The sequence below is a fragment of the Stigmatopora nigra genome, chromosome 23 (genome assembly GCF_051989575.1).
Source record: "Stigmatopora nigra isolate UIUO_SnigA chromosome 23, RoL_Snig_1.1, whole genome shotgun sequence".
Lineage (NCBI taxonomy): Eukaryota > Metazoa > Chordata > Actinopteri > Syngnathiformes > Syngnathidae > Stigmatopora > Stigmatopora nigra.
This window is the reverse complement of record NC_135530.1, coordinates 5265001-5290337: the sequence shown is the minus strand read 5'-3', so window position 1 is coordinate 5290337 and position 25337 is coordinate 5265001. Positions and strand designations below refer to the sequence as shown.

Here is a 25337-nt window from a genome sequence, read left to right as displayed (position 1 = left end):
AATTTGTAAAACATTATAATCCATATTAAAGTGGAAAACGGAAAATACTTTTATATATTTATTTTTAGATTTTCAAAATGCTTTTTCACCTAAACACACCAAAAGAAAAAAAATGTATTTAAAAGTGCAATTATGGATTTAAAAATGGGGAAATTAGGAAATACAATATACATCAATAATCTATCATTTGTATTTGATCATAAAACAGAAAGTTGGCACTCATGATTTACTTACTCGGGCCGCACAAAATGATGCGCTGGACCCGATTTGGCCCCCGGGCCGCCACTTTGACACCTGTGCACTAATCCCTTTAAAATTTTGCATGAAAGATGTGTAACACACACACAAATGATAGAGTAATTTCTTTTCTTTTAAGCTCTTCAGCTTTTATACTACTCTGTACTATATAGTAAATGTTGACCTATTGGCTTGCGAATGAGATAAAAAGCAAACATTCCCAAACAGAAAATACTGTGATAAAGTAGCGTTGATGCACACTTCTGCATATATTCACCGTGTTGTCATATATTTTCATTGACTTTAAGTAAGATTTTAATTAAAGTCCAAAAGCACATTTCCTTGCAGTTGTAGTTTGAGAGGCTATTGCTTCATTGAGTTAGTTTATTCATTAATAGTAAATGTTGGATTTACTTTCATTAGTGCACACTAATTACAAAGGGTGAGTGTACATACATAGCTGTTAATATTTATTAGGTTATCTAAATTTGAAAGACCAAGAGCTCCATTGTTTTCATTGTTGACATGTCATTGAAGCCATATGGTTCAGAATTAATCCCACAAAGCTCGTGTCCTTTCCCAAACAGAGTCTTGAGAGACATTAAGCCAATCTTGATTTGGTTACAAAATTGTCATTACTGAACTGACGCAGATGGCAGTTGGAAGGAGAAAAAGGGAGAAAAAAAAGTCACACTCCTTTACCACAGCCTCAAAAAGGCCAAATGGATTAGAACAATTACTTGGGCGAGCATACTTAATCATGTACAGGCTAAAAAACAATTATATCAGGCGTCTAATGAGTCTCCAACAGCTGCGAACATATCATTGAAAGCCCATTTCCAAATTTGTCACTAATAATGGGATTGTGGACTTGTCAGGAGACGTGGTATTGAACCTGATGGGCGCTGGTGGCCATTTTGGAGCTCTCTTAGGTCCTGAATGAATGCACTAACCATAGGCAACCTGTAATTATTATTTGACAACACTCTGGTAAATTGATTGGAGGATAAAGTCAACCTGACCTCAGATCTTTGTTCATGTGAAGTTTTCATAAAATCTGGCACAAAAAACAACTTTCTACCAGTTTTTCCACTCATGCGGCGATATTAGTGGACTCTATATTTTCTTCCAATGCTATCCAGTTGGTCCCCTTTGTAAAAGTTTAAGGCACTGGTGTAAAAGTGGTGGCCCGGGGGCCAAATCTGGCCCGCCACATCATTTTGTGTGGCCCGAGAAAGTAAATTATGTGCTGAATTTCTGTTTTAGGATCACATTAAAATGAAGACTATAGATGTATATTATATTTCCTGATTTTCCCCCTTTTAAATCAATAATTGTCAATTTTAATGATTGTTTTCTGTGTTTTTAATTCAAAAATCATTTTGTAAAATCTATAATTATATTTAAAAAAGCCTAAATAAACTTAGTTTTAGATCTATAAAAAACTGAAAATTCAGGGCTTTTTATCCAGTCATTTTAATCCATTTATATAAAAAAATATATATATCTAAAGCATAGATCTATCTAGTGTATATGTATATTAAATTTCTTTTAAATCATTACTTTTAATTTTTTAATGTTTTATTTTTGTTCAAAAATCATTTTGTAAAATCTAAAAATATATAAAAAAGCTCAAATAAACATTGTTTTAGATGATTAAAAACTGAATATTCAGGAATTTTATTCCATTTCCAAAAAAAAAAAAAAAAAAATCGAAATATTATATCTAAAATGGTCCGGCCCACGTGAAATCAAGTTGACGTTAAAGCGGCCCGCGAACAGGAGCCGATATCAATGAATTAAGGCTCCACCTCAGCTGTGCTCTACGAATAACATCTGCAAAAAAAGCTTATCTAGGTTTCGAAAGTGTAGCCGTATGAACCATGTTGACATGCGAACAAAACCTCCAGATTTTACCTTCAGATGTGTCCTTGAAGTGTAATCAACTCGAGCAAACCGGAATAAAAATTCCGACAATAGATACAAGCCAAATTCCATCACCCTGCTCATAAATCATGTTTACAAATACTTTTTGTGGCTTCTACAGCAATCATAAAGTGTGACCAGACAGTGTGTTTGTGTTCCCCAAAGGCCATTATGACTTTATTTTTTATTTTTTTTGGACTCTGCGTGTTTATCCCTGAGGGAGGCAGGTTTTGGCTTCCAGCAGAGGTACCAAGAAATACCGAGTCAAGAAATTGAAAAGCTGCCATAGACCATGCTGGAAAAAGTCGAGAAAACAGGAATAAAGCTTAAGGGTCAGCACAAACCAGAATAAACCTTAAAAGAAGGAAAGCTAGATGATAGGGAATAGATCCATAAGCTTTCCCACCAGTAGTTTACTCTTCTTTAGTTTTGAAATGATTGCTTAAGTAGAAGAAAGCTACTTTTTTCTGTCTTCATTCACCTCCAGGATTGTCTCACTTGTAGAGCGTTCCTGAGAGAAATGAAATGCAATCTAACACAAACAAACGAGATGAAGTGGAACATGGCAAAAAAATGTGACAAGAAATCCTCCTCTATGACAAGAGGAACCTTTCCCAAAGGACCTTCCTTCCTCCATTTCACACATGATGGCTGCTTGTCACTCACGGACCATCTGCTGTGAGAGAGCACTTTTCTTTTTCGTGATGAAATTAGCATCTTTGCGTTGCCTAGCCAAGAGTAATTGTGCGTGGAAGGGCGGTAGTTTGTCACGCGTTACATTTTTGAGATGGTGACCAATCAAATATGTTCTTTCATTCACGCGACTTTCGTTGCCAAAGTCATAAGATGACGAGGTTAAAGTCTCTGACTTATTCTTGGTCTGTTGGGGATACTGGAGCATGGAGATTGACAGGAAAATGCTGAATAAGCTGATCAGGAGGGCCAGCTCTGTTCTGGGCTGTCTTTTGAGGAAGTGGGAGAGCGGAGGATGCTGACCAGGATGATGTCCATCAAGGACAGCAACTCCCACACCATGCATGAGTCTGTGGAGTCCCTCCGAAGCTCTTTCAGCAATAGACTGCTGCTCCCTCATTGCAGGAAGGAGCGCTTCCGCAGATCCTTCCTCCCATCAGCTGTCAGGCTCTTTAACAAAAAATGGCTGCATGTTAGGACCTACCGTATGCATGCATGTACATCTGTGTATGTACATATGTGCGTAGAAAAATCAATAATTTTAAATATATATATATATATATATATATATATATATATATATATATATATATATATATATATATATATATATATATATATATATATATATATATATATATATATATATATATATATATATATATATATATATATATATATATATATATATATATATATATATATAGCAACAGTTATTTATTTGTATATTTATTCATTAACTTATTACCTATCTATTTATTTTTAAAATGCCTTTCCTATTTTTGCATCCTCACCCTCTTGCTACGGTGACAAGGAAATTTCCCAAATACGGGATGAATAAAGTTATCCAATCCAATTTATTATGCTATTTGTAGTTGCACAGGGTTGGCAGACTTCATTTTTGGGCAAAGTTAAGGTAGGGTTGTGAACACAAAACTGCATTTGGGGAGCTACTTGTCTGGTTGCAAAATAAGCCGTTCTGAAGACAGCTTTCCTTATGCAGATTTTTCGGTAGAAGTGGGTGGAATTGAGTTGCTTTAGCTGTCAACTCGTCTTTAGCATCTTTTGTGGCGCTAGTGCCGAAAGTCAAGCAAACCAAATGAATGACAATCCAAATAACAAAACCACTTTGTATTTATTGTAATCATCTTTGTCAATATATGTAACAAAACCCTTTGTCTTCCCCTCTGTCGTAGCCCCCGAAACTAAAAGCGTCAAATGATACGACCAAGCGACGGACTGAGAAACTGGCAGGGTGCCTCCGTCTCCCCAGGGACAGAAAACATCAGCCAAGAAGAAAAACCAAGACTAGGTAAGCCTTTCTTCTCCACAATAGCCTCCACTTCATCAAATCTTGAAACACAGAGATTGCCCTCTGGGCCACTAGGCGTAGCGGTAAAAAAAACCAAAAATATGTTAGTTGGGACAAAGTCTAGAAGCCTCAAGCTTCTCCAATGTCACGGTGTGAACAACAGTCAAATCCGGTACTTTGTTTTTATCGCACGTAAACACGCATCTGTGAGTTCTGGCCCATTTAGATGAGAAAGACAGATCCATTTGGATAAGCCAAGCGTGCAAATGTCGACCACAACTTCTCGTTGCGTCTGAACAATCTAGTGAGCTCAAGTTGGTTTTTATAGTGGGTAAATAGTATTAATGGTGTTGTAAAATGCATCCCGTGATACAGATACGTCAACCGGTTTAGGACACCAACAATGGACTGATCTATCTATTATGTGTTGAGCGCAAGATAAACTTGTCATGCTGGTGATGCAAACTCCAATTAAACGAGGTTAACTGCATGATTTGATTGAGCAAAATGGGGTAACCAACTACTTCACTCAGCCATTAGCCGTAGTGTGTTGATGAACATTAATTTGGATATGCCAACAGTAATTGCAGCCATCTATTTAATTTTAATCTCTCTTGGAAGTGGTGGCGACTGTAAACGAGGTCCACCTGTTTGTGGGATTAAGACTGACGAAGGAACGGTCGCCTTTCTTTTTGGCAAAGGCTGCCAGCCTAACAGACTGCGCTCATCCTGGACGTCCACGTTCATTTCAGCACTCATCCATCAACCCGGCGACTCTCGCGTCATTAAAGCGGAAAAACCATAAAGTGTTACACCGACAGTTAGCATTTTCTTTACGGCGCTAGACTGGCAAGTACCATATTTTGATGACTATAAGACGCACTTAAAAGTCTTAAACTTTCTCCAAAATAGACAAGGCGCCTTATAATCCAGTGCGCCTTATATATGTAAAAAACAGAAAACCAAAAACGAAAAACCACCATTTTGTCGGATATTAAAAAAACAAAAACGCCTGAACTGAAACAATACTGTTAAATATGCAGAGGCCATCTTAGTTTAAAACATCTTCCATCATATAGCTCCTCCCCTACTGCAAGATTTTATACAAAAAAATCCAAAACATCAACAATGGCTGGCTCTAAAGGTGACTGTGTAGTGAGTGCTTCATACCTGGAAGTCAATAGCAATTACCGTATTTTCACGACTATAAGGCGCACTTAAAAGTCTTAAATTTTCTCCAAAATAGACAGTGCGACTTATAATACAATGCGCCTTATAATACAGTGTGCCTTATATATGGAAAAATGTCATTCATTGAGGGTGCACCTTATAATGCAATGCACCTTTATAGTCGTGAAAATACGGTAAATCAATGTATGGACATTTTTAAGCAAAGTTGTTTGGCTTTGTTCTGTGTTTCCCTAGCAAAGTGAAATCCTCAGACTGATTGCTATAGTCCTTATAGGTTTTGAAGTGATTTATCAATTGACTGATTGGGTCCTCTGGGCACAGGCCAGCTTGCTCGGTGCCCTCCTACCAGCTGCTGCCAATGGGAACATCCAAACTTCTCCAAAAGTGCACAGTGGTTGCTTTTTCAAAAGGACGACAACAATGTCACTGAGTAGAGAGTGAATGGTTTGTGGAGGGAAATTTCCCCGATTGGAATAGTCGATATGCTTTCTGTATCTTTTCCTCGTCCGCTGTGTGTGGTTGTTGTTTTTTGTAGAAAATAGAGGTGTTCAGGGGATTTATTCTCTCTCTTTCTGTACGTCAGTGTCTTTCATCAGAAGAGCTTATGTTTTTCTCAACGAATTCTGACAGGCTGGATCATATCACAGATGTAGTCATCTCATAGCCTCTTAGAACTGTACACAAGTGACATGAAAACAAGACTATGAAAACAACACAAACAAAAAAAACGTAAAAGAAGCGCTTGAAAATTCTGTGAAATCAGTTCGTATTTTTTTAGCCCGGTTTAAAGTTTCCTGCTGGACAAAAACAGGCAATTGGTCTGGTTATTGACGAGTTGGTGATCGTGACACTTTGGTTAAAAGGTTTCACTTCCGTAGGGCTAAGCTCCCACAGGTTTGGCAGATTGGTCCAAGCTGAAAAAGATCTGATAGCCATATGGCAGCCCCGATGCCATGCAGCTCTTTTTGCAGGGCTTCCTGGCGAATGGGCGCCAAGAGTCGGGCTCCTCGGTATGGCCTGTCGCACTCACCCCGGACAGAAACCTGTTCTGTACCTAAACACTCGTCTGACCACAACAAAACAGGCTGCCCTCTTTCGTCGACGTATTAGCAATTCAAATTCTGCTGTTTACTCAGCCAGACTTTGCTATCTTCTAAATTGGGCTATGATAAGTCTTCAACAACAGAATAACTAGGTCCCAACTCTCTACTTCTACTCCTTTAATTTCATCCACTTTTGTATGTCTCGCACTACTATCGCAATCGGAAATTGTCTCGCATTTCCGTTGCTGCTGCTGGTTTTGTAGGAATGCTGGGATATGCAGCAATGCATATTATTATGTAAATACAAAAACAGGCACTATAGAATTTGTTGGAAGAAATGAGCATCCTTATTTTTCCATCGATCTCCTAGTTTAGCTCTCTCGACCCTGCTTATGTTATTTACCGTATTTTCACGACTATAAGGCGCACTTAAAAGTCTTAAATTTTCTCCAAATTAGAGAGTGCGCCTTATAATCAAGTGCACCTTATACATGGGAAAAAACAGAAAACCAAAAATGAAAAACCACCACTGTCGGATATTAAAAAAACACAACCCCTGAACTGAAACAATATTGTTAAATATGCAGATGCCATCTTAATTTACAAAATCTTCCATCATATAGCCCCTCCCCCACTGCAAGATTTTCTACCAAAAAATCAAAAATATCAACAAAGGCTGGCTCTCTTAAAAGTCTTAAATTTTCTCCAAAATAGACAGTGCGCCTTATATATGGAAAAATGTCATTCATTGAGTGTGTGCCTTATAATGTGGTGTGCATTATTGTGGTGAAAATACGGTATACAGTAATACCTTGAAATACGAGTGTCCCAACATAGGAGAAATTTGAAAAACGAGGAAAACTGAGCTAATTTTTGCCTATAGATACAGGACACATTTGAGATATGAGCACATGAGATGCGGAAAAAAAACAGTGGAATCTACATGGACTTGAAAGCAAAGCAAGTGTCAGAAATATGGATTTTGAGATGTGTAAATTGACATACAAGATTAGTCCCGGAATTTATTAAGCTCGTATCTCAAAGTATTCCTGTATGTTGCTTTTACATTCCTCTATTTCCGGTATGGTTTGAGGAAATGTTTCAATTGGGCTGCCGACACCTAAAAAGTAAATCAGTTATCATCTTGTGACAGTACATTATTTTTCTATAATAACTTTGCCGCTTGCAAATCCCAAGGCTGCAGCTTAAGGTGGAAACCCGACACACTTGGTTGGGATTGTTTTGATATAAAAAAATAGTGTGTGCGGCAATGCTGGCTTGTGGAGTTCCCAGCATGATCTCTGAGATGTTGACAACTTGTGGAGAGAAGAGCTATACTGCATATCTCAGTCTTCTTGACACACACTGTTTTCGCCCGGCCTTCCAGAAAGATATATTGCAGCTTATTTAATAAACAGCCAAGATGGGAGGAGACTATCCTTATGTAGATACTCCAGAACGGAACCAAGCTGGCAATTTAATCCAAGACTAACGAGAGGCCAGAGGCTAATACGTGGTCCTTATATTAAAGGCTTCATATCGCAAATTTTTACACACCAATTAAATGATAGAATGTTATCAAAGAGTATTCAAAAGATAAAGGATCAAGACTCTCACAGAGCCATAAGTATTAAAATTAAATTAAAACCGTTGAAGCAAAGATATGCCGCTATAAAGATAATAAATGAGGGGTATCTGTGGAACATGTGTGACCGCAAAATCCTTTTGTTGTCAGAACGCTGTTGGCGGTGGCGTCCAATCGCCAGCTGCTGAGCGTCATTAAAAAGTTGCGCCAGTCATAAAGACGGTTGTCATATTTACTTTTGGTTTGGATTAAGAAGAGACGATAGAAGGTGACTAAAAGCCACACGAGGATCTTTAATTATCTTTGTTTGGAGGCAATAGTGGCATCAATATCGTAATCGTACAGACGGGGTCTCAGCACACTTGTTTTCAATACACAAGGCGTGGAGGATTAGCGTCACGTAGCTTTTGTTGTTTATTATCCGTGTGCGTGTTTTATTATGTGCTACGGGACCTAGGCTGGCTGATGATGCACTCTAAATAAATCTGACTTGAATTGTAGATTAACTCGCATACACGAGCACGCAATTATGGCGCTCGGGCCTTTCCGAATACTAATTATCTCACCCGTGATAAGAGATGAGTGTTTTTAACTTGTTAGTAGAAGGAGCGCTCAAGTGTGAAGAGCAGAATTAAAAATTTGATGCCGGGCAGATGGATGGATGGATGGATGGATGGATGGATGGATGGTGAGTGGGTATCATTTTGAAAAAAAAATATTTAATGTATATGTACATGTATATGTACATGGTTATGTATATGCAAATGTGTTTGTGTATGTATATATACACATACATATACACATGTACAAATATACACATGTACACATTCACACACATATACACATGTACACATATATACACACATACATATACACGTGTACACATATACACATACATATACACATACATATACACATACATATACACATACATATACACATGTACACATATACACATACATATACACATGTACACATATACACATATACACATACATATACACATACATATACACATGTACACATGTACACATGTACACATATATACACACATATACACATATATACACATACATATACACACATACACATATATACACATACATATACACACATACACATATATACACACACATATACACATATCTCTACACATATACACATATATAGACATATCTCTACACATATACACATATATAGACATATCTCTATACATCTACACGTATATACACACATACATATACACATATATACACACATACATATACACAAATATACACACATATGCATACATACATGTACACATAAATACACATACATATACACATATGCACACATGCATATACACGTATATACACACATACATATACACATGTGCACATTTATACACATACATAACAACAACACCACTCAACACAAAATACTCCAGTATTTATCTTAAAAAAAAGAAATTCTAATTGTTTTCCTCGCTTTCTTCATAGCTAAAAAGCACAAGCAGGGAGCTCAATATTAAAACCATCTGCGCATCAGCTAATTGCGGGTAGACCGGTCGAGTGCTTTTCAATGTTGAGTAGCAGGCAGTTGAATTGCTGTTTCATCGTGGCTTAAATACACACTTTACACACTTGGCCTCGGCACTCACTCACGCCAGGCCTTCTGGCAGCCAAAGTAAGATAAACAGACAAAAAGTCACCCAAACGTCATTGTGTGCGGGCTTGCTTTCTCACTGGCGCGCGCCTTTTCTCCCGGGGTTTGCGCTCAGTAGTGGACTCACCCACGAGCACCGAGCTGTCAATCATTACCCACGCATACCCTGCAGAAACACACAAAAAAATGCAAGCAAAACCCTCATGGGACAAAAGTTGCCAGCATGTTTGCGTGTGATGAAGTGACAGTCTCTTAAAATCTCCATTCAATATTCATGGAAGAAAATAAGGAAGTGGATGTGATCTGCGGGAAAGAGCTTAGAACGAGTGATGGAAATTAGTCGAAAAATTAGCTGACATGAAATGAAGTATGTCATTTGTCAATAGAAATAGACATTTTTATAAGCAGGATAAGGGATTATGTAGAATTTCATAGATGTAAACTTTACTCCCTCCAGAGTACGCTTTCATTAGTTACATTAAATAAACTTTTCTTTCAACTAAACCCTAAATAACAAAATTTACTGTGTGTAGTCCAACACTGATGGCAATTTGGTCCTCAATATTACTCACTTGTTGCTTTAGTCTGGTCTATTTTCCATTTTATGATATAATAGAGAGAATGCACACACACACCTCTGTCCTTAAAATAATGCTATAATTCTTTTTTTTTTTATCTTTTAGAAAATTGCTATGCCAGCCCCAGTCTGTTTTATATCTAGCGCCACCGGCTTTTATAGGCTGTCCATTCTAATCATCCCGAGGCAATATATTTACTGGAAAATTCTCCTCCGGGGCCTCCAGAATTTCGCTGACAAAGCAATGCTCGCTAAGACCTCAAAAAGACTTGAGAGGGAAGGCAGTGTAGTTACTAAATTACGTCCCCAACTTGATATTTTTAACAAGACTATCAATTGAAAGTGGCAAATTACACATTTCTCACGTACAAAAATCTTGTTGGTGTTAACATTTTGTTGACCTCCACTGTTTTCACTTACCATATTTTCACGACTATACGGTGCATCGTATTTTTAGCCGCAGTGTCAATAAGTGCTATTTCTGTATTTTACACATAGAAAAGACGAACCGTTTTTATAGACGCAGCCTGGCATTGCAATACACGCTACAACCACACGCTAAAAACACGTTTTTAAAAAGGCAACGGAAGCAAAACTGAGTTCGGTTGTACTTTATTTAGCCATTTTACAATGTAATCACGTCATCATCACCCACCAATCCATCAAAGTCCTCATTTTCTGTGTCCGAAGTGAACAATTGTCCATCGAAAACGCTGAGTTTTTTTTACGTTCGTCCAGGCGGCCACAATCCATTCGCAAATAGTAGCTAGCGTAACTAGCCCGGCACTCCCTGCCACCCTTTGTAAAGCTGTATTGATGTCGATGTATACAGACCACAATCCATTGGGTGTACTAACAAAAGAACTACATATCCAGCAATCACTATGCAGTACTTTTTCAACGGGAAAATAGTAGTCGGTGTACCCTATCGACTGATTTATTTAATTTTATCGTGATAACAATTTCTGTATTGGTCCATATATAAAGCGCACTGGATTATAAGGCGCCCTGTCTATTTTGGAGAAAATTTAATACATATGTGCGCCTTATAGTCGTGAAAATATGGTATTTTTTTTTAAAACACGTCGTGATAGAAAGAAAATGTGTCATTATGCGTAGTTTTACTTTTTATATCTATTTAAAGCTGCTTATTTTTTTATATCCTTCATTTTTCCTCCCCTCATTGCTTTCTTCTTTGCCCATCATGTGAAATCAGGGCGTGAACAGCAAACAAGTCAGCGTTTGATTTGCTTAATGAGCTGCGCGGCTATAGCCCACATCCACACGAATACAAATCAAATGCTAATTACGTTGCAGCAGGGTGAGTAAAAGTCAGCTTCTTTTTTTGGCCATGCACGCATTGGCAGGACGTAAAATATCCTAATGTGGTTTCTGTTGTTAAAACAAAAAAAAAAAACAGGCGTGGGAGGTTCGTATAAATCTTCAGATAAACGAGAGAACGAATTAGAATCTATTGTTTTGTCATGGTGATTTTAATTGTGTCACTTTGTGCACAAATAGTAGCTTGCTGTGCAATCAAGCTCATATTGTTTCTACAACTACCACTCAACCAAATATATATATATATATATATATATATATATATATATATATATATATATATATATATATATATATATATATATATATATATATATATATATATATATATATATATATATATATATATATATATATATATACATGTATTTATTTTTATATATATAGATATAAATAAATAAAAGAACAAGCCAAAGGCCACGTCGCAGCCATTATGAGAAGAACAGAGCGGACGATCCTCCCGTCATTTTTTTTGCATTATTCATCGTCTGACAGCAAGACAAATATTAACATATCAAATATTAACACAAATTCCCACAAGACATTTTTCCACCAGGACACAAGTAAAAGAGGGCAATTTAACGCTACATTTGACACCCGAGCTTTGGGAATGAGGGGAGAGCGCCCAAGGTTGGAGCAAAAAAGTTTTCTCAAAAGGCATAATTTCCAGTCATACTTGAAAAGGCAAAGAGAGTTAAATAAACCCAAAGATCTTTTCAAGAGCCTGACCCTTTTAGAAATCCTTGTAAATTCTTAACCTGTTACCTGTTAATGGTCGTAAACCAGTTCTTTCATACTGGAAACGCTATAATATTGAGGTGATGTGATTGACTACAAGTTATTTAGTGGATTCTACTTGAAATTTGACATGATCCTCTCTCTCTCCTGTCACTACGCTCTCACAAAGTCAGCATTGTTTACGAGTGCCGTCATTCCGTAGTGTGGCAGCGTCATCTGTCCAAAATAATGACACTCGTCAAATCGGGGCCAAGACATACTTAGCCATACTTTTTGTTTTAATCCATTTCGCCCCCCTTTTTGGATTCAGTCCTACGGAAGGGGTTTTATGCGGCTCCCTGTTGTCATGACAACCCCATTTGGAGAACTTTACAAGCTGTATGGAAAACCATCACCCGCTCTTAAGTTTGATTTATTTAAAAAGCACATATTATTGAACAAATTTATATTGTTATTGAAAATATATATGTAAATATGTAAGATTGTAGATGAGGACTAATTAACATCTTTAGTCCATTGAGTAGGTTCCTTGTACAAAAAAGTTATGGTTACTCTTTATTTTATCTTTACAGTGGTACCTCGAGATTTGAGCTTAATTTGTTCCGGGACTGAACTTGTATGTCGATATTCTCGTAACTCCAACGAACGTTTCCCATTGAAATGAACTAAATACCCTCTGAAAAAACACTAAAAGCAGGATATTGGATTATTACTAAAATTATAGTCGGATTTTAAAAGGGGCAGAATGTTTGCACGGCAATGATATTGTAACATACCATAAACAAATTTAAAAGAACTTGGATTATGATGCAGACACACTCAAAAATATGTTTAATCCAACACTAAACTTAGTTCTAATTTTGTTTGACATTTTGATAACTTTCTTCTCCTGGGTCGGCTCTTTTTTGCCCCGCCTCCAAACTTACTTTCAGTCCATATCGATGGTTGTTTACTTTTGTATTCCCTTCAAAATATTGCAAAAATGATGCCCACAAATGTCCTCACAATAGGATAACGCAAGACCACTTGCCAACGAGAAGTAATATATACTCCTCGTACTACCCATTCGCTACGCCATTCGCGCTCTCACAGGAAGAAAAAAAACACAGAAAAAAATGGACCGCTCCGTCCAGTGCTCGTAGATATCTGTTATACACGCAAGAGATGCAGCAAAAAAGTTAAAATCATAAACCGCCTTATATCTTGGTCTCGAAATTTATGTCGTATCTAGAGATAATTATTTGCTCGAAATTTTACTTGTATCTCGAATTGCTCTTATGTGGAGGTACCACTGTACAAGGTAACATTCCAAATAGATCACGTGGGAGGGAAGGTAGAAAATTGTTGCTGGCGTAAAAAATCTATGTTACATTGAGGATGAAAAAAACCCAAACAAAACCTAAGCCAGAGAGAAACCGCAAATTTTCCTTCAGTACAAATTAAGCGGATGTCAGGGCCGTCACGATTCTGGACTGCTTCCATTCAACCAAGATTAATTTAGTCAATATGCTCGTAAACATACTCTAAAGAAGGTATTCTCAAGCAACACTTGCAATAAATAAGTAAAAAAGAAAGAAATCTGGCCATAAATCAGCAGCGAATAGCATATGTTTTTTATACCACTCTAATTTATACTCATGAATTGAATGAACGCGCTTTTTTTCTGGCCTGGAGTGTTGTTTTACTAAGTGGTGAAGAGTACTAGACCTCCATCCATTCATGCATGAGTTCAGTCTTACAGATTGGAGACTTATGAGCTGGTGTCCCAGTACTTTTGCTCGGTGTTGCGACTGTTACGTCACCGTTCGAAAAACAGGGCTTTTAAGAGAAGGACCGAGGCGATGGAAAGGTGAATAGTCGGCCACGGCCGGAGCAGAGACGAGTGCGAGGCGGGTGTGGATTTGGCTTTCTTTCTATCGTCACATGAGCTGGAACAAGGGATGCTAGGCGGAGATAAGAGAAGGTTGATTAAAGAGGCGAGGCAAAAGAAAAGCGGCCCACGTTTAGAATTCTCCTGGCACTCGGAAAGGCTTATTTTCATGCCCTAGTTTGTCAAAGGGAGAGCTTGCCAGGAGGGCTCCAGTGGGGAAGAAGTGTACACGTTGTGTAGCGCCAACACAAAAACACATCACCACTCTTAATGTGTCCCAACCCTGCAATTAAAGGAGGCTTCACTCAGAAAAGTAGCAAAATGTATATATGTAGTATAGCATAGGCCAGAGTTTTCCCAACCTTTTTGAAGCTGTGGTACACTTTTTGCATTGAAAAAATAATAATAATGTGGTAGACTCTTGTGTTGACAATAATGCATGAATGTTTGTGTTGGAATAGTTTTGTTAGAATTTGGATTTTTTTTTTGTGGGGTGATTTTGGATAATAACTTCCGACACTGTACAGAGGCTCCCCTACTTATGAACGAGTTAGGTTCCGAGCGCTTGTTCATAAGTTGAAATTGTTCAAATTGAAGTTGATTCAGTGCTATATTTTGTATTATAATTTATGTTTAAGGCCTATATAAGTATATTTAAGGTTTATATATGTGCATTTGTATGTTTAAGGCTTGTATAAGTAACCAGCATTGTTTTTTTCTGAAAAAAAAACATTTAATAAATTGGGGAGAATACATACAGTACTGTATAATCTAATAATATATATAATCTAATAATATATCTAATGACGATTGCAGTTTTCTTCTTTTTTTCATCATAAATGTGATAGCACTGTATGGCATCATTGAATTGATTTGCAACCTTTGTGCAAAATTCAATATTTGGGTCCTGCTCCTCGATCTTTCTGTTTATAAATGGTACTGACAGTGGAACAATTCAAGTTGTATTCCCGTGCAACGCTCACCACTTTCTCACACGCATAGAGCTTCTTTATTATTGCCACTTTGGTTTCAAATGAGATAGCTTGCCTTGTACCTACCTCACTTTTCAGCTTTTGCAGACATGTTCGTATGTACCGTTTGTTCTTAAGTTGAATGTTCGTAAGTAGGGGAGCATCTGTATATCCATGAATCCCATTGGAAGTTGGCGATTGCTAATTTAGTTCAAAAGGCACGGTATGTAGTAAAGACTTTGACGCAAAAAAGCCACGAATACTCGAGGCTACTTTGAAGATTAGTTTGATGCCATTTGGACTGAGAAGAGTATTAGGAACGGTATGTCCCGAAGAGGGAACATGTCATCTTTTGAGGTCGCGGAAGGCCATCGTGTCCTTCCTTCTGATGACAATGAGTGGCGTCCCAATACGCGTTTTGACTGAGTGACGTCCGCACATGGGCCAAAATGTGCCAGGTGTATATCCCCTTTTCTGAATTTGCCCCGCAAACACCGTCAAGTCGTCAGAAGTCGGGCACGGGGCAACATTTGATGGAGGGCAGTGTTAACCTGTCATCCGTCACTTGGAGGGCCTTAATACACTTTTTGCTCTTTGTCTTTTGTCCCTCCCTCTGTTTTCGACTCGTTAGCGAATCCTTTTACACTTTCTCTCATCCCGTTCTTTCTTCTGCTCTGCTGCTGTTGCTATGGGAACGCGAGGCGAGAAACTTAACTTAAGGAGGAGTCTCACACTTTCCATAAAACGTCTGCGTCAAGGCGACTTGAAAAAAATAAAGGAGCGAGCGAGTGAGAGAATTGACAACGCAAGAAAACTTTAGTGATGTCATCTGTTATTGGAACGTGATGTGGATGGTTTGAATATCGGATTTTAATTGGAATTAGAACTTCGCTCACGTCCCCAAGTATGTGTGTGCGTGTATGTGTGTGTATGTGTGTATATGTGTGTGTATATATGTGTATATGTGTATGTATGTACAGAAGCACCCCTACTTACGAACGAGTCAGGTTCCGAGCGCTAAGTTAAAATTGTTCAAATTGAATTTGATTCAGTGCAATATTTTGTATTATAATTTGTTTAAAGACTTTATAAGTATATTGAAGGTTTATTTAAGTGCATTTGTGAATGTATATATGTGTATATAAGTGTATATAAGTATGTAAATGTGTATATATGTGTATATGTGTATATACATGTGTATATATGTGTATATATGTGTATATACATGTGTATATGTGTGTATGTACTATATGCACTATATGCACTATATGTACTATATGCACTATATGCACTATATGCACTATATGCACTATATGCACTATATGCACTATATGCACTATATGCACTATATGCACTATATGCACTGTATGCACTGTATGCACTGTATGCACTATATGCACTATATGCACTATATGCACTATATGCACTGTATGCACTGTATGCACTGTATGCACTGTATGCACTGTATGCACTGTATGCACTATATGCACTATATGCACTATATGCACTATATGCACTATATGCACTATATGTACTATATGCACTATATGCACTATATGCACTGTATGCACTATATGCACTATATGCACTATATGCACTATATGCACTATATGCACTGTATGCACTGTATGCACTATATGCACTGTATGCACTATATGTACTATATGTACTATATGTACATGTATATGTTTAGAAGTGTGTGTGTGTGGGCATGGTGGAGTAGCGCTACAACACCCACTGTGGTGTCGGCATTCTAGAAAAAAAAGATGAGACGGAAATTCCATTACTAAGGCCCGGGTGCCTTGTTCAATTTGAAATAGCAAAGGTTTGCTGTGATTGCAGTTCGAAAGGAAAGCATTTTATACGCTTGGTTCTATCTGTTGTCTTGGCCTTTCTTGAAAGGGAAAAACACTTTGTGGTCTCGTCAAATAACAAAACATTGTCAAACTGCTGTCTGATACAGAAGAATCTTTCTAAGGAACTTTTCATGAAGCTCATCTCTTGGTCTACAATGCAGATTTTAGTTACCAGAAGCGCCTTGGGCAAAAATCAGAAATAAAAAAAAACCCTGCCGCCCACTTCTTTCCACCCTTTTATCAGTCGCCAGCTGGGTGACATTTAGTGGCTGCTCCTCAACAGAATGCGAACTGAGCCCCGCAGTCACTTTGACGTCGTAGTGTAGCAAAATGGCGGCGGGTGCGCCAGAAACGTTGAAAAATGACTCCATAGTGTGGAGGGAAATCTTGGAAAGTTCCTCCATCTGACAAAGCTGACTTAGAAGTGCCGTAATCTTGTCTGAAGTACTGAAAATATGGCGGTCCATTTCAGTGTGTTTTAAGTGTGTATGATTGCTTCACAGTTTTGCCGCCATCTTCGCAATAAGCCCAACACGGTGTACTAATTGCGTTGGCGGGCGTCTTTCATCGCTCTCACATGAATGACTCCATATGTGAGCGTGTCAGATAACAAGAAGATTAAAGGCGTCGCTCCATTGCTATTATGCTACTATTTCTGTTTAGCAGAAAACGCCAGAGTTTCAGTGAAGAACTTCCAAATCCAGTGGTACCTCTACTTATGATATTAATTGATTCTTAAAGTGGTTTCCTAACTCAAATTTTTCGTTAAACCAAATATTTTGCATGGAATTTGCCTAATTTATTGGATTGTATTGGATAACAGAATGCAGAAATAGGAAAGGCATTTTACACATAAATAGATAGTTAATAGTAAGTTAATAAATAAATACATGAATAAATATATAAATAAAGTAAATGTGTTGCTGAAATATATATATATATCTAAAATAAATATATATATAAATATATATATATATATATATATATATATATATATATATATATATATATATATATATATATATATATATATATATATATATATATATATATATATATATATATATATATATATATATATAGATTTCAGCAACACATTTACTTATTCATATATTTATTCATGTATTTATTTATTAACTTACTATTAACTATCTATTTATGTGTAAAATACCTTTCCTATTTCTGCATTCTGTTATCCAATCCAATAATTAGTGTGTATATATACACACACATATATATGCATATATACACACACACAATCTTTAATAATACCCCCGAAAGCCCCTTAAAAATGATTGAATTCTACTGATTTTTGTATGAAATATACATGCAAATGTCTGTATTTGGCAAAGAAAAAGCAAAAAGAGAAATACAAAGATATTTCCAATGGGGTGAAATAACCAGTGGCAGCTGAGTAAACACACACACACACACACGTAAACAAACTCAATGACTTAAAATGATGTTACGCACAAGACAAAATTGTTCCCATTATGGCTTTTACCTGAATATTTCCTTTCGTAGGGACATTTATAAGCAAAGGTATCATTGTAATGTGGAAAGTTGTGTAAACACACCAGAACGTTTTGCAGTTTGAAAGCAGAAATTACGTCCTTTTGCTCAAGTATGCGGCAAGCCATCAGAAATGCTTTAGTCTCAGTGGGAAGGAGCGAACGTCTCAGTTCCGCTCATCACCTTTGGCGGCATGTTACCTTTTGAAAAGAGATAAACGTGAGCCTCGGGCCAAATCAGGCCGCGTGTCATTCACTCGTTTTGTGCGTCACGACTGACGAGCTTCTTCTCTTTTCCAACGAGCTAGCGTGTGGATGATTTGCCCCCTTTGGGTTCTCGCGCCAGTGTGGACATAGCGGGATGAGTCTTTAAATACATTGCACCCCTAGGGAAACATTTACTATGGGGATGAAGCGTATCGGCCGCTCCTACTTTTCCCCATCCACGCTGCTCATTTGATTATCACATGAGTCACGCCTTTGCTATTTTCTGAGGTTAGACGCTGCCCAGGCCGGCACGGTTTCCTTCCAGGCGCGTTTTTTTGAACTCCGCGTTGTAGAGAATCGGCGAGCGCGGTGGAAACGGTAGGATACCGTGTTGTAGAGAAGCGGCGAAAAAGGGGAGGGCGCTTATTCCCGACACAAAAGCCAACCCGTAATGGAGATAATAGGAGCGGGATGGACGAGTGCGGCCAGTAAATTAATGGGCCCTCCTTGACACAAAGTCCATTTGTTAGTTTTGAAACGTTGTGACAGTTAATTACTGGGGCTTATTCTGCAGTGGACCACTCCACTTAGGCGGCCTCAGGAAAGGAAAAAAAAACATTTGCTGGTGTGTCGGGAGACAGACGAGACGGCTGCGGTTTAAGTGCGGAGGCGGCGTGGGGATCATTGGAGCGGAGGTCGCACGCGCGCCTTTTGCTGCCTTCAGGCATATCCGCGCTAACCTGTCTTTCTGCACTATTTGGAAGTTCTAATTATCTTTGGCGTCTGCTGCTGGATTTACCCTATACTATGTGTTTTAAAGTGGCGGCCCAGGGTCCAAATTTGGCCCGCCGCATCATTTTGTGTGGCCCGGGAAAGTAAATCATGAGTGGTGACTATCTCTTTAAGGATCAAAATAAAATTGGGAGTATAGATGTATATTGCATTTCTTGTTTTGACCCCTTTTAAATCAATCATTTTAATTTTTTAATACTTTTTTTCTTCAGTTTTTAGTTCAACAATCATTTGGTAAAATCTAACAATATATTTTAAAAAAAGCTCAAATAAATATTGTTTTAGATATATAAAAATGAAATATTCAGGGCTTTTAATCCATTAATTTAATAAATCTAAATATTAAACCTAAAATGGTCCACGTGAAATCAAGTTGACGTTAAAGCAGCCCGTGAACCAACCCGAGTCTGACACCCTTGCTCTATACCAAACAAACTTTTCGGAGCCAGGGGCCACATTGACTTTAAATATTTGACAGATGGGGCGGGTCAGCACAAGATACGATACATATAAAAAAGTGCATCCGTTAACAGTACAAATGAAACCTAAACAGAAAAAATGGACTAAAGTATTAACATACTCATCCCTCATCATTAAAGTAAAAAGTATAAAGTACAAAGTGAAGTAAAAAGGAATGTATTAGGAAATATTAAAATGTCATTTAAAAGAAGATAGAGGGGCTATAAAACACGAAAAACAAATTAGAGTGGACAGAGCTACTATCACTGGCTTCCGCATGACGACACCATCTTGAGAAAAAGAAAAAAAAACATTTTGGACAACGTCGGCGGGCCAGATTAAAAAGCATAGCGGGCCGTATGTGGCCCGCGGGCCGTAGTTTGCCCTATACAGAAGCCAATAGGAATCTTTGGACTCAGCTGTGCGCCACGAGTCGTATAATCAAACCCCCAGTCCGCATTCTTCTTAGGCCTAATTTCATGCTCTCACAATCAACCCCCTATTATTATTGTTATTATTGGCAATATTTTTCCACTTAGACCGGGCTGTTTTCCTCAAAGATTTTCACTACTTTCACAGCAGCCAAGAGATTTCTCCACTTTTACTCAGTATATGATGATTAAAAGCGGACTTTCACCTACATTTGTCTTGCTATGACGTATTCGAATATCCCAGGAAATGATGATTGCTTCCAAACATAAAAAATACGGGATTCAATCAAACACAAATCAGATATAAAACGAAAATATGTCAAGCACTTGAAAGTATGCTTGGACGATTTAAGAGTGACAATTCTGGTTGAAGTAAATAGTAGTTTGTCAAATATTAATAACCACTGAATATGTTCTGCATTAAGCTAGCACATTAGTTTGAATATTGGTCAAGTTTATGCTAAATTTACATTACAGTATTTTCATCACTATAAGGCGCACTTAAAAGTCTTAAATTTTGTCCAAAATAGACAGTGCGCCTTATAATCCAGTGCGCCTTTTATATGGAAATAACAAAAAAACAAAGACGAAAAACCACCACTGTCGGATATTAAAAAAAAAAAAAAAACGCCTGAACTGAAACAATACTGTTAAATATGCAGATGCCATCTTAGTTTACAAAATCTTCTATCATATAGCTCCTCCCCCACTGCTAGAATTTATACAAAAAAATCCAAAACATCAACAATGGCTGGCTCTAGAGGTGACTGTAAAGTAGTGAGTGCTTCATACCTGGACATCAATAGCAATTACTCTATTTTCACAACTATAATGTGCACTTAAGTCTTACATTTTCTCCAAAATAGACAGTGTGCCTTATAATAAATACAGTGCGCCTTATATATGGAACAATGTCATTCATTGAGGATGCGCCTTATAATGCGGTGCACCTTATAGTCATGAAAATTCGGTATTTTTGTTTGTGTTTTGCATATATTGTTGAGACTCTGCATTCTCATTTGTCCTGCAGGGCATCGTTAGTTTGGTTTATGTTTGCCATGTTGTTGTTGCCGTAGCGATTGGCTCGGGGAGTCAAAAACACGATCCGTCAATGAGTTGTTTTTGTGTTAGAGTATGGAGAAGCTTGAGAGTTTGGCTTTGTGTGTAAATAATTGGCGGAATTAAAGGAGAGACTTACTTAATATTCATCGGGCCTTTTCAGTTCTGAAACGGGCTGAAGGAAAACTAAATGGGAGAGAATTCCAACACAAGCGGCATTGGAAATTGTTTCAAGAAAAATCAAATAATAAATAGAATGTTGCCTCAGGACTGTACTGGCAATATTCTTAGCATTGGCCTATAAAGAGCCTGGCTTGAATACATCCGTATTCAAAAGTGGCACATAATCTTTTTCATAATAATGCAACAGGGGCTCGCTAAGTCAACTCACTGCTCTTTAGAGTGGAGCAAATGTGCAAAATTTCAATTATCAGCACTAATTAAAATTGAAATGTGCTCCATGTTGACCATAAGTGAGTCCAGTTTAGTGGTTTATCTTACACGTTGCGGAATTTTGAATTGTTCGCTAACAGATGTGTTCATATCTTGTCACACATTGGCCAACATTGATGGCGAATGATGGCTTCAAAATCTTCTGGTCCGAAAGCTTATAGCCTTCAATGGCCTTGAAAAAAAACAAGTATTTTGGAATCATTCATTATTGTTATAATTTTTTTTTAAAGACAGGGTAAGAAAGGTGTGTCAAAGTGGCGGCCCGGGGGCCAGATCTGGCCCGCTGCATCATTTTGTGTGGCCCGGGAAAGTAAATCATGTGACGACTTTCTGTTTTAGGATCAAATTAAAGTATAGTGTATAGATGTATATATATATATATATATATTTTTATTTTCCCCCTTTTTAAATCAATAATTGTAATGTTTAATGATTTTTTTCTATGTTTTTAGTTCAAAAATCATATTGTAAAATCTAAAAATATATAAAAAGCTAAAATAAACATTCTATAAAAAAAAAAACCTTAATATTAATGTATATTAAATGTACAGATTTTCCCACTTTTAAATCAATCATTGTAAATTATTAATCATTTTTTTCTGTTTTTAGTTCAAAAATAATTTAGTAAAATCTAAAAATATATCAAAAAAAGCTAAAATAAACATTCTTATAGATCAATAAAAAAACTGAATATACAGGGATTTTAATCCAGTTCTTTTAATCCATTTATAAAAAAAAAAATCTAAATATTATATCTAAAATGGTCCGGCCCACATTAAAAATCAAATTGACGTCATCACGGCCCGCGAACTTACCCGAGTCTGCCACCCTTGCATTAATGCATGAGCCAGCTAATTTCTTTGCTGCTATAAAGCACACTTGCGTTTGAAAACACTTTTCAAATTTGTTCAACTAATTTATGACCAACAGTATTGGCAATCAATAACTATGTTTCCTCACATACACTTTTCAACCCATCGCCTGCAGGATTTAAAACCTTGCATGACCACACTCCCACATGCACTTAAATTGCATCCCTCAAATCCTTATTTGACAAGATCACACTTAAATGTTTCCCCAAGTCTGAGTAGAGGTCTGATAAGGTATGGCGGGGCACTTTCCACGTTTTTCCAGCATATTTTTGCAACAAAAAAAAAAAAACTTCCACGAGATTTGATCCTATCTGTCACCAGCGTTGCCTTCAGGGCCTTTTGGGAACCGTAAATCCGGACACGTGCTCACCCAGAAAAGTGGCGTAATCACATTATCGGCCGCTAGATTGCTAATTAAATAATACTCGACATTTGTTCATTAGGGACGTGTTGGTTGAAGCCATGCTATGAAGGATGTGCAGTGAGTAGGGTCCAAGTAATGAGTCAGGCAGCCCAGAGCCCCAACGGCGGGCAGGAAAAACCATAAAATGTGAGATTGATAGTTTTTTAATATGTCCACAGCAACCTCTTGTTAAGGCCCAATATAATTCCTGCCCTCAGCTTGCAGGACGGAAGCGCCTCAAGACCAAACTTTTTCTAGAAGGGGGATCACATTCGGGGAGAGCACTTGAAGTTGAAATGTAATCAATACGATCCCATCAAATTTGTCCACTTCAGGTTTGATTTGACATGGTTTCCCCCCCGAGGAAGTAACACGAGGAAAAGAAAATACACAATTAAGTGAGCAAGTGTGATGTGAGAGATTTATTTTTGTTTTTTGAGATGCTGGTAGGATTTTTGGACGGTTCGGTGGAGGAGTGGTTCGTGCTTTGGGGTCACAATTCTGAGGTCGATGGTTGGTTCTCGCTGTATGGAGTTTGTGGGTTCTTTCTGGGGCTTTTGTGTGGGTTATCTCCTGGTACTCTGGTTTCTTCCCTAAATGATGATGACCAACAAATGAATTAGACTTGAAAGTTTCGAAAATGTCGTTAGTTCAATTGGTGTTAGATTTGTTTCAAACATTTTTATAGCGAAGCAATGGTGAGACGACTTTCAGCAGACATATTTTTCCTGTAATTTTTTGATGCAATTGATGGTGATCTTGAAAAAATCTCCAGGGAGACCACCATCTGAAAAATCTTTTCATTTCAAACTATGTATGTATTGCCTATAATAACAATAGTCATTTTTATCAAAGTTTTATCAGCAGGAATCACATACATTTTTCAGACTGACCTAATGCATAATGATATGACTTTTCTCCAAATATGACTTAAATCTCCTAAAAAAAACAGACTTAATGTCGCCAAAATGTGATGCCATAGAAACCAAATGTTTTCTGGTTCATGTTAGTGAAAAATAAGTAACAAAATGACTGTTTCACAATTTCTTGTTATAGTGCATGTGTCAAAGTGGCGGCCCGGGGGCCAAATCTGGCCCGCCGCATCATTTTGTGTGGCCCGGGAAAGTAAATCATGAGTGCCCACTTTCTGTTTTAGGATCAAATTAAAATGAAGAGTATAGATTTATAATACATATCCTGATTTTATCCCTTTTAAATCAATAATTGTAGTTTTTAATACATTTTTCTTTATTTTTCGTTCAAAAATCATTTTGTAAAATCTAAAAAAATATATAAAAAGCTAAAATAAACATTGTTTTAGATCTTTAGAAAAACCTGAATAAATTAATATGATTTTAATCCATTTATTTTAAAAAAATCTAAATATTATATCTAAAATGGTCCTTCCCACATGAAATCAAGTTGATATTAAAGCGGCCCGCGAACCAACCCGAGTCTGCCACCTTTGGTATAATCTATAATTTAACATTTATCATATTTTGATGTTAACCTTGCAATAGTTCAATTTGTATCCCATTCTATTCATATGAATTTTTCTCTCTGAATATGACATTGTGACAATTTCCCACGGCACAGTGGTTGTAAAAAAACACTGATCTATCTCCATTTCCACGTCAATGGCGGCATACTAATGACTTTCCAATGGCACTTTGTCCAGGAAAAACCAAAAGGGTCCTTGAAGTCAGGACAGTCAGGACTCTCAGCGCAACGTTTTTTTTTTTTTTTTTTACTCTCTAATGCCACATTCATGCACAGAAATGTCACTGGTGAAGTGGTAATGGTGTTTTTCGACCTCTTTGCCTCTGACATTTACAAATATTTGCAAAGGCGAGGTTTTTTACGCTCCGGGGTGTCGTAGCGAATGCTGTGAGTGGCCAAGCCATTGTTTGTGATTTGAATTGCTAACTTGATAGCCGGGGACCAGATTAGACTCGGGGTTTAATATTTGGAAGGAAAGCGGAATGGGCTGGTTCTCGGGATTGCCAGCGTGGAACTGTGATCTGCTGTTCACCGTTGGTGGGCCTCCGTATTGACTGCAGCAAAGCATTCTGGGAGGGAGAGTCGCCATGCCAATGGCGACTTATTTCCTTCAAAATGATGTAGATTGGACAAAAGAACGTCAACAAAGGAGGGAAGATCCAT

At 37.5% G+C, this 25337-nt stretch overlaps 1 long non-coding RNA gene across 1 annotated transcript in view; it reads left to right on the top strand.

Moving 5' to 3' along the window:
• Positions 1–25337, top strand: part of LOC144181048 (uncharacterized) — a 62636-nt gene that overhangs the window by 21873 nt on the left and 15426 nt on the right. The window contains exon 2 of the long non-coding RNA XR_013324602.1: positions 4053–4168. This is a non-coding gene — a long non-coding RNA (uncharacterized LOC144181048). The remainder of the gene's footprint in view (positions 1–4052; positions 4169–25337) is intronic.